General features: G+C 46.8%; 1 pseudogene across 1 annotated transcript; it reads right to left on the bottom strand.

Annotated features, from left to right (window-relative positions):
- Positions 1 to 5: 5 nt before the first annotated feature.
- LOC147991939 (chaperone protein ClpB1-like) lies at positions 6 to 3,238 on the bottom strand (annotated as a pseudogene). The gene is made up of 6 exons (XR_015613957.1): positions 2,994 to 3,238; positions 1,833 to 2,731; positions 972 to 1,132; positions 722 to 883; positions 445 to 627; positions 6 to 354 (listed from the first exon to the last, which is right to left on the bottom strand). The product of XR_015613957.1 is annotated as a chaperone protein ClpB1-like (transcript).
- Positions 3,239 to 11,456: the final 8,218 nt, after the last annotated feature.

Below are 11,456 nucleotides of genomic sequence, written 5' to 3'. Positions count from 1 at the left end.
GATGCTTAGGCGTTAAGCCTTGCTAACAAAGCCTTGATTGGGAAATACAAGTTCCCCAAAGACCTTGAATCAACACAAGGTGGTTTAGTCTTCTGACGCGGCATGTTTTCAGGCCTGTTGCAATTCCTAGTGGGAGTGGCCACAATCAAATCATCGCTAGAGTCACTGGGAAGTCCCACCACGTACTGGATCCACCACTTCCTTCACCACTTCGTACTTCAGCCCCTTCTTGTCGACCGTAGCATCAACAAATATTGTCGAGCCTGAACCAGCCTCTCCTTTGACCAGCATCTCCGAGATCATTGTCGTCACATTCTCCTGTAACCACCTCCTTATAGGCCTTGCACCGTACATCTGTATTGTGAGAGATTAAGCATGATTACTAAAACATATCAACGGGTAACCTGGTTATCTGAAAATATGACGTACTGGATTGTATGATACCGATAAAATGACGTCCAATGCCTCATCGCTTGCACATAGACGGATGCCCTTGTCAGCTACTCTGGCGATGACGCTCTTCATTTGGATTGTCACAACCTCCTTCAGTTTGTCTCGTGAAAGTGGCTCAAAGACAACAATGGCACTGAGTCTGTTGAGAAGCTCGGGCCTGTAGTGTTTCTGAGCCTGCACAAACAAATATAGTTTGAGTAACAACCAGCAGAGAGGCAACTACTGCATGCAGCCTTTATAGGCAAACTTTTGGATCAAGAAATAAAACCTGTTTCATGAGAAGGCTCCGTGCAGTTTCCATTGTAGTTTCCCCAGACATTCCTGCCATTAAGTGCTCTGACCCCACATTTGAGGTCATGATGATAATTGTATTCTTGAAGTCCCCTTGATTAAGTGTGGTGACAGGAATTCCAGTCCATCGGCTCACAACCTTCAAATCACAACATTGGACATGCATGACAAGCATATCACAATTAATGAACAATGGACACAAATATAATTAGGAAGAGAATGCCTACTTGTGCAACTTGATCTGGGCCAACAATTGCTTCCTTCGCTGCAGAGGTGGTTAGTGCAATGCTAAATTGCTGTTCTTGTTTGTCAATTTGCATCATCTTTTTGGCTGCAGTGGCGCATGCCTCATCAATCAGATCAATTGCCTTATCAGGAAATTGACGACCTACAGTAGATACAGCAACAAATTCATCAATTTTTTCCAACATACATAAATGCTTGTCACTTACAAATGCTACTCATTAGAAAAGAAACATTGCAGTGCAGGTTGCGTCACTGATTTATACATACGGCGTTGACATAAATTTACTACATCCTTAAACGTTATTTAGGAAGTATATCAAACTTAATGTAAGGGCACTCTGCCACGCTCTAAATACGATTTATAAATTATTTCAAATTACTGTATCCAACGCTGCAAGGGTACACACCACAGCCCTCTAACACAAATTGATCATTTCAACTTATTGTACCCCACAGCGCCCTAAACACAAATTGTAAATTATCTCAACTTATCCAATGGAACATGGGTACTTCACTGCAAATAGTTTAAATTAGCCAGTGATAGATGGGCATCTGACCATAGCCAACTGCGATATATATACTCATTTTCCTTCCCTTTCCTTTCCTTATACACCCTCTATTCCTAAATATAAGACGTTTTGGCAGTTTGATTTAAACTAAATATAAGACATTTTGGCAGTTCAATTTAAACTAAACATAAGACTTTTTGGCAGTTCAACTTAAGCTGTGAGGAATTAACGTCGTATATATGTAGAAACAGAGGTAGTACTTCGGAAGTGACTAGGTGAAAATGTGCATCAACTAATGGCGTCTCAACACAATGAGTGAAGTTAATTCCTCACCGGTGATATAGCCGGCAGCAAGTGTTGTGGCAGCAACAAGAGCAGCATCCTGGATTTCCAAGCAATGGTGCTGCTCATACCTTTCCTTCAGCCCTCGCAGAATGGCAATGGTGGACTGTGTGCTCGGTTCCTCGACATGCACCTTTTGGAATCGCCGCTCCAATGCAGCATCCTTCTCAATGTACTTGTTGTACTCATCCAAAGTCGTCGCGGCCACGCAGCGGATACGACCACGGGCCAACGCCGGCTTCAGCAAGTTGGAGGCGTCCGTTGTGCGGTCCTGCAGACTGCCTCCGGCGCCAAGAAGCATGTGCATCTCGTCGATGAAGAGAATTACCTTGCCGTCCGCATCCTCTGCATGCTTGATCACGTTCTTAATGCGCTGCTCAAACATGCCACGTAAAATAGTCCCAGCCACCATGGCCCCGAGATCAACTTCCACAACACGTGCTCCAGCGAGGGCGGCAGGGACCGTCCCAGCGGCAATGCGTTGAGCGAGGCCCTCGGCAATGGCCGTCTTGCCGACCCCTGCAGCACCGACTAGCGCCGGACAGTTCTTGGTCCGGCGGCTGAGGATGCAGATAACACGATCAATCTCGTCGTCGCGGCCAATCACCGGGTCGGCCTTGCCGGCCAAGGCCGTCATGTCCCGGCCGTACTTGCGCAGGGACACACTACGTTGGTAGTACCTCCACGCTGCCCAGCACGCAGCGGCAGCCGCTCCGGTACAGACCACACTGGCGAAATCATCGAGCAATGTGTTGGGATTCTGGAAGGTGCGTGTTACATAGGTCCCAGAGGCTCGATCGTAGACCTGATAAGTAATAGTTTCCACAATTCCTCCTCCTACGACCCCATCAAGCCATGTGCTGAAGGTCATCGTGAACACCGTGACGTCCCTGCAAGCGAAAATGTTCAGATTACTCCTGACTTTTACTTTGATTTGAAGGCAGAATTTTTTTTGAAGATAAAAGAGCGAACTTTTAACTTGGAGAGATGTACAACAGACCAACGACGCGATTTAAGTGTCCACCGAATGAACCGATACTGAGGAAGCTAGCAACATTGGCAGGAGATTGGGGCTTGACATTGGGGAACAAAAGTTCACCTCTTGGTTTTTATTAGAGGAAAAAAACAGAGGAGACATGAGAGATTAGTTACCCGAGTCGTGGGCGTAGCTGCTCCAATGCTCGCCGCCGCCGCCTGCTCCAATCCGCCGGTCGCCTCGACCTGGTCAGGTGCGCGGCGGCTCGGCGCCGCTGCTCCGTTCCGTCGCTCGCTACGACGCAGCCGCAGTGGGGCGAGCGAACCCTTGTCCCCTCACCGGCGCCGCTGGAGCTGTTCAGATTTCGGAGGGTTCCGGTAGGTCGCTCAGGCCTTTTGAGCCACTCAGCCCCAGTGTGAAATGAATCCAAAACGACCGGGCCGCACCGTTTTCACCGGTTCAAACGACTTTGACCCTGGGAGCCCCTATTTTGCGCACCCTCCAGCCCCCGCGCGCCCTGTTGGGCCGACCCATGCGCGGCAAGGCGCTCCTTTTTTTTTCGTTTACCTTTTTATTTTTTATTTTCTGTTTTTGTTTTATTCTATGTTAAAATAATTATGGGCCATGCTACGCGTCCGCCAGCTGATCTTTTGGTCGCGAGCCGTCCGATCTTGCAACAGAAGCTTTGTTAGAAACATCAAGATCGCAACATAGATTATGTTTCAGTAACACAAGCCTAATGATGTTTGGCAGAGATTGCAAGTGATCCAGCTCCAGGAACAAACCCCCGACTCCATAGCTTGGGCTTGGGAACCGAACGGCCAGTTCTCGGTTCGTTCCGCTTATGCGGCGCAGTTCGCTGGCAGGGAGGTGGCGCCCACGGCGGACTTTTGCTGGAGATCTAGGGCACCTCTCAAGTGCCGCTTCTTCACCTGGCTAGCCATGAGGAACAAATGTTGGACTTCGGATCGACTGGCCAGACGTGGCCTCCCGCACCAGGATGCATGCCCATTTTGTGACCAAGAGGAGGAAACCATCGACCACATTCTTCTGACGTGTGTATTCGCTAGGACTGTCTGGAGAACCCTGTGCTCAGCCCTTGGGAAACCGCAGTGTGCACCAACTGCACAAGACACCCTCAAGGAGTGGTGTGTTGCAAGAATGGCAGGCGTGCACAAGCCAAAGGAGTTGAGGGCGCTTCTTACCCTCGGGCTTTGGGAGCTTTGGAAATACAGGAATGCGATTGTCTTCGACGACACTTCTCCATCACTTGAGGAGGTCGTTAGGCGTGTCGTCGCGGAGGGTAGAGCTTGGCAGCAGGCGAGCCTGTTGAAAGGTGAAGTAGACATCACGTTTCAGCTTCTAGTAGGGTGGGCAGGCAGCGAGTAGTCGGGTTAGGTGTTGCGTAGGTGGATTGATGTGTGTTGATGTTATTGTAGCGTTTAAATCTATGTAACATCAACGGTGGCTAGGATTCTCCCCCCTTCTTTTATACAAGATGATACGCACACTCGTGCGTATTCGAGAAAAAAGCCCAATGATGTTTCAGGAAACGTTGGGACATTATAAACTGGCGAGCTCGCAGCTCCCGCACCTCCACAACACCGGCAATGTTTCAGAAACGTCGAAGATGTAGCAATCTGACGAGCTTGCAGACCTGCGCCTCTGCAACATCAGTGATGTTTTAGAAAAAATGCAACACCGGGATGGTCGCAGTGGCGTAGGCGGCCAATGGTCGGGGCCGGCGTGGTGGAGATTGGCGGTGGCCATGCCGAGCATGGGAGCTCCGCATCGGCGCCATGTTTCCGTAGGTGGCTGGTGACGGCCGGGGCTTGCATGGAGGAGATTAGCTCCATGGTTGGGAGCTCCGCGGCGGCTCCATGGTTTCAGAGGTGATAAACGACCGAGGAAAGGGAGGAAGGGAGAGGGGCGGGCCGACAACTAAGGGGGAGGAGGAGGAGGAGAGAGGAAGGCCGATGAGCAAGGAAAGGGAACAGGAGAGCTTGCTCACTGGCGGCGGCACTGACGCATCTGGTGGCGTGTCCCTCAGTCACCGCTGCGGGAATCCTAGATCTTGCAACAAACTAGTTGTTGCGGTGGGAGAATTGCAACAACACCTCAGTTGCAAATCTGGTTTATGGAAAGAGGCGTCTGATTATAGGCAGATCTATAGCCACGAAGGTGATCGACGGGCGCAGAAAAATCCGCCGGTTGAACAGAAGTTTTAAAATTTTCAATAAATTGTGAATTGTTAAAAAAAATCTTGAATTCAAAAAATGTTCATGATTTAAAAAAGCATGAATATTTTGGAATTTTAATCAACATTTTTATTTTGATGATCAGTTTTTATGAGAATTTTTTAATAGTGATGAACATTTTTCGTATTTTATGAACACATTTTTGAATTTGATGAACATTTTTTTAACTTAATGAACAAAATTTGTATTCCAATTTTTTTGAAAATAATGATGAAATTTTTCTAAATTCAATGGAATAGAAAATAAATAAGAAAGGAAAACCGGCAGAGAAAACATAAAAAACAAAAAAGGATTTTGAACCTTCCCAAAACCGGTGGGGCATAAACCGCAAATGGGCCGGCCCATACGCTGGATTCAGGGCTTGAGGGTGCATGCTACATCGCTCCAGCGCGACCTTAGTATCGGAGCTGCCTTTGACCCTGTTTTCCCTTCTAAAAGGCCCCTAAGAATGTCTCAAAAAAGGCCCCTAAGAGCAAGTTGTCGTATTGTGTTGGGAAACGTTGCATGAAAAACAAAAAAATTATGTGCACACGCAAGATCTATCCATGGAGATGCATAGCAACGAAAGGGGAGAGTGTGTCTACGTACCCTGGTAGACCGTAAGCGGAAGCGTTTCACAAAGCGGTTGATGTAGTCGAACTTTCCTCGCGATCCAACCAGTCTAGTATTGAACATACGGCACCTCCACGTTCTGCACACGTTCACCTCGGTGACATCCCTTGCCTTCTTGATCCAGCAAGACATCAAGATAGTAGATGTGTTCCGTCAGCACGACGGCGTGGTGACGGTGTTGGTGAAGTGATCTCCGCAGGGCTTCGCCTAAGCACTACGAAAATATGACCGAGGGAGTAAACGGTGGACGAGAGCGCCACACACGGCTAAGACAATGTTGTGTTCTTGTGTGGCGCCCCCTCCCCACATATATATAGGTGGGAGGATGGGAGGAGCAGCCAAAGGAGGCGCCCAAGTAGGAGGAATCCTACTTGGGGTCTCTCCCAAGCCGCACCCCCCTTTCCTTATATGGAGTGCAGGGAAAGGCAGGGGAGGGTGGCGCTCCCCCCCTTTCCTTTCTCCCATGAGAGAGAAAGGCGGGAGGGGCTAGCCCTCCCCCTTTTCCTTCCCTAGGGCTGGCCAAACAAGGGAGGGGGTGCACCAGCCCCCTTGTGGGTTGGTCTGTTCCCTCCTTTGGCCCATAAGGCCCATAACTTGTTGGGGGGGGGGGTGCCTGGAACCCCTTTCGGTGACCCGATTCCTTCCCGGCACGTCCCGAAACACATCCGCTGTCCAAATACCATCGTCCTATATATCAATCTTTACCTCTCGACCATTTTGAGACTTCTCGTCATGTCTGTGATCTCATCCGGGACTCCGAACAACATTCGGTCATCAAAACACATAACTCATACAATGCTATATCGTCAATGAATGTTAAGCGTGCGGACCCTACGGGTTCGAGAACTATGTAGACATGATCGAGACACCTCTCCGGTCAATAATCAATAGCGGAACCTGGATGCCTATATTGGCTCCTACATATTCTACGAAGATCTTTATCGGTCGAGCCGTTATGACAACATACGTAATTCCCTTTGTCCATTGGTATGTTACTTGCCCGAGATTCGATTGTCGGTATCTTCATACCTAGTTCAATCTTGTTACCGACAAGTCTCTTTACTCGTTCCGTAATACATCATCGTGCAACTAACTCCTTAATCACTTTGCTTGCAAGGCTTCTTATGATGTGTATTAACGAGAGGCCCCAGAGATACCTCTCCGATATACTCGGAGTGACAAATCATAATCTCGATATATGCCAACCCAACAAACACCTTTGGAGATACCTGTAGAGCATCTTTATGATCACCCAGTTACGTTGTGACGTTTGATAGCACACAAGGTATTTCTCCAGTATCCGAGAGTTGCATAATTTCATAGTCGGAGGAATATGTATTTGACATGAAGAAAGCAATAGCAATAAACTGAACGATCATTATGCAGAAGCTAACGGATGCGTGGGTCTTGTGTAGGGGAACATAGTAATTTCAAAAAAATTCCTACGCACATGCAAGATCATGGTGATGCATAGCAACATGAGGGGAGAGTATGTCTACGTACCCTCGTAGACCGAAATCGGAAGCGTTTATCAACGCGGTTGATGTAGTCGTACACCCTCACGATCCGTCCCGATCAAGTACCGAACGTATGGCACCTCCGCTTTCAGCACATGTTCAGCTCGATGACGTCCTCGCCTTCTTGATCCAGCAAGAGGGGCGAAGTAGTAAATGAGTTCCGGCAGCATGACGGCGTGGTGACGGTGTTGGTGAAGAACAATCTCCGCAGGGCTTCGCCTAAGCACTACGAAAACTATTACGGAGGATAAACTAGAGGGGACGGGGTTGCCGACACACGGCTTGGTGTTTCTTGATGATGTTTTGGGTGCTAGCCCTACCCCTCTATTTATATGTTGAGCCTTGGGGTCGAAACTTGGGGTAAAAGCCTCCACAAAGTCGGTTTCACCCGAAAGGCAAGAGTCCTTCTCGGACTCCAGGGCCAGACGCCATGGTTCCCGGCGTCTGGACCCACCCTGGCGTCTGGCCCCTGGACTCCGTAAAACTTCCTTTTGAGCTTTCCAAAAACCTTGTGGGCTTTCCCCTTCGGCCCAAATAAAGTGTTCTCGTACCCAAACATTTCGGGAAACATCCGGAACCCCTTCCGGTGAATTCCGGAACCCTTTCGGAGACCAAACACTATTATCCCATATATCAAACTTTATCTCCGGACCATTCTGGAGTTCCTCGTCATGTCTGTGATCTTATCCGGAACTCCGAACAACATTCGGTTACCAACATTCATAACTCATAAATACTATATCGTCAATGAACATTAAGCGTGCGGACCCTACGGGTTCGAGAACTAAGTGTTCCTTCGGTAATCGGGAGTTGCATAATATCATAGTCATAGGAACATGTATAAGTCATGAAGAAAGCAATAACAGTAAACTAAAACGATTAAGTGCTAAGCTAACGGAATGGGTCAATGATATGTCTCCGTCGTATCTATAATTTTTGATTGTTCCATGCCATTATTCTACAACTTTCACTACAAAAAAATACACTTCCGTGATGATACGTGTTTGTCACAGTAGGTCGCGTTTTTTGTCATGCATGTACATCCATGACAAATTTATGACAAAATCAAGATAGTCATACCTGTGTTGTCGTAGAAGTGTTCCATGACATTACCAAAATTATCATCACGGAAGTGTCCACTTCCATGACGATAAATCGTGCGTCATAGAAGTGCTTTCGTCAAGGGTGACCGACGCGTGGCATCCACCGTAACGGAATGCCGTTAAGCTATCGGGTCGGGTTTTGGATCCGATAACCCGTTAACAGCCCCGACCAATGGGAAATTTCCACGTGTAAAATTCTTATTGGTCGGACGAAACACGTGTCAGCTCGTCAATGGGTCAGATAGGCGCATATGATATGTCGACACGTGGCACGGCCCAATAGTGGCCCATTTAGTTTACAAAGCCGGCCCGTTTGACTTGGTCAAAAGTTAATGGGCTGGACCATGAAAAGCCTGTTAACGGTCTCTTCGCAAATAGCCCATTTTACGGCCCGTTAACTCACGGCCCGTTAGGCCCTAAAGGAAATCGGCCCAACAACATCATGTGGGCCGTCGAATATAATACCAGCCCATTTCACTTTCGGCTCATGTATGGCCCACGACGTCTTTCGGCCCATATGAGGCCTTCGTATCTTTCGGCCCATTACAGGCCCACTGTGACTCTAGCCCATAATGAACAGTAATTTTCTTTATACCCGTTAACGGCCCGTGATTTACATGGGCCGTTTCCAGCCCGTGTTAGCTTTCGGCCTATTGACGGCCCATATGTTCTTGGGCTCCTTTTCGGCCCTTGATTACTTCCGGCCCGTTACTGGCCTGTTCCCCTAATGGGCCAAATTCGGCCCATGGCAAGAGTCAGCCCGTTACTGGCATGTTCCACTAATGGGCCAAATTCGGCCCATGGCAAGAGTCGGCCCGTTACTGGCCTGTTACCCTAATGGGCTAAATTCGACCCATGGCAAGAGTCGGCCCGTTTCTGGCATGTTAACCCGTTGCGCCGTTTCCAGCCCGTCCTATATTCTGGCCCATTAACGACCCGTTATGCCTGTGACAGAATTAAGCCTTTGCTGTCCTACGGCCTGTTAACGGCCTGTTACCGTGCTGGGCCGATACCAATTACGCCCGATTATGGCCCATGTAGACCCATTTATCCGACGGCCCGAGGCCCACTAATTACAGGCCCATTTATCGACGGCCCGTAGGAGACCCATGGATCCTACGGCCCGTATATGGCCCATGGTAGTTGCGGCCACTAGCAAAACAGGGAAAAAGAAGACTAGGAAATAAATAAGGCCGAAACTAACGCTAGGCTATTAAGGCGATTGCACAGATTACATCCACTCGGCATCAAAGATCGCCACCAGTGCAAATATAGGGAACACCCTACACTATACAAAAATGGCTTGCTGTTTTCTTCAGGTGGTAGCTGCACGTTAAGAATAAATTTTGTATCGCACCAAAACAAATTACAACTATATAACAAAAGGAAGGTTGGCATAGAACTTAACAGTCTAGCAGATAAATGCACCACCAGAAGTTCAGAAGCTCAGTTCATTTGACTTGGCTGTTACATTTTCATGATGTATTGTCCGATGGAGCACCATAACCCTCGCCTTCATTTCCCCTAGGCTCCTGAACAACATAGCAAATGTCTGATAGTCTGGATTCAAAACCATGCATATCTTGACGACATTGAGCAATGTTTCTCCTTGTTTCACAAAGGGTCTCTGTTAGGGAATGGACTTGTGTCTGGAGCGCAGATACAACATTGCTTTGAGCTTGCGTATATTGATCATGAGGCAGTTTGGACGATATTGCCTTAACAACCAACCAGTATTACGCAGGAACGTGCTTTTGGCACTGTTAGTGGACAGGTACTGACCCACTACAGCAAGAGCTGACATTGCGGTTATAGTTGCCTCGCCACCTTCAGAAGGTGGCGGTTCCACCATTTTTTCCGTAGCTCGCTGAAAAGTTGAGGTTTTACATTAGTAGTACCAGAACAGAAGATATTAAGGAGGCAGCAAAACCAAACAACATAGCTTTGGTCTATATACAGAACTTATTCTGGTGAACCCATGTAAAATATTAGTTGTATTTTATTGCAAAGTACATAATAAAACCAGGTTCCAAACATATGACCATGTACCATCGCTAATGTATTGTCTATTTCTTCACATTGTATTGAGGGCTAAGGATAAAGAGACGAAGTTTATAATACGGTAAGCATAGTATGACGTCATTCATATCACAAAACAACTGAGAACAGACAAACATACGTTTTAGCGACAAGCCTAACATGTAGTAATATTGTACTTGTACGTACCAAATCAATTCGCACTTCCCTCAACCAAAAAGAAAACGAAAAAAAATAAAACTATTCACACCACACAAAGAGAGAGTCTTGCCCCGTTTTACTATACAAATGCTATTCAAAGCTACTCCCTCCTTCCATCTATATAGGGCCTAATGCGTTTTTCGATGCTAACTTTGACCAAATATTAGAGCAATGATATATGACATGCAACTTACACAAAGCACACCGTTAAATTCGTCTGTGAAAGGTTCTTTCAATGATATAATTTTCACATTGTGCATGTCATGTACTATTAATCTTGTCAATAGTCAAAGGCGGTCTTAAAAATCTCATTACACCCTATATAGATGGAAGGAGGGAGTATGAATCCATGTTATGTCCGATTAAATTTTTTCGCTTGCTGTATAATGCATGTAACCTACTCATACCAACATTTTAGTGCATTCCAAATGTCTATACTACCGCTGCAATTCGAACTAAATTTGAATTCGTTTCTCTATTTCAATAAGAATCTACAATCATGATTGTTGCCAACTTCAACCATCATAGTTTCCTTGCTATCCGCCAGATATAAATCAGACGGCCTATAATGCAGGATGGCAGGCACACCATCATCAACAACTCCGTTTTTATAAGAGTAGAGATAAAATATATTAAATGTAGTATACCATGTTCATAACCACACCATGTGTATCACAATTATATATATTCACACATCCGTCGGTTTGAAACACTATGATAAATTCTTCAAATATTCGAATTTGCTTTTTATAATGAAGTATATATGATCTCTATTCATCTTTTACACCCACACAACCCTCTTATCTTTGTAGCTAGCGCTAACTTTCTCTTGTGCATGCACACGCCCGCATCCCTCTCACCCTCCCTCAGCATTCTCTAGCTCGATCGCGCAAATTCGTCTTTTCGCTTTA

Source organism: Triticum urartu, chromosome 1A (assembly GCF_056163025.1).
Source record: "Triticum urartu cultivar PI428250 chromosome 1A, HENAU_Tu73, whole genome shotgun sequence".
Taxonomy (NCBI): Eukaryota; Viridiplantae; Streptophyta; class Magnoliopsida; order Poales; family Poaceae; genus Triticum; species Triticum urartu.
The sequence above is the reverse complement of the archived record's forward strand: the minus strand, read 5'-3'. Positions and strand labels throughout refer to the sequence as shown.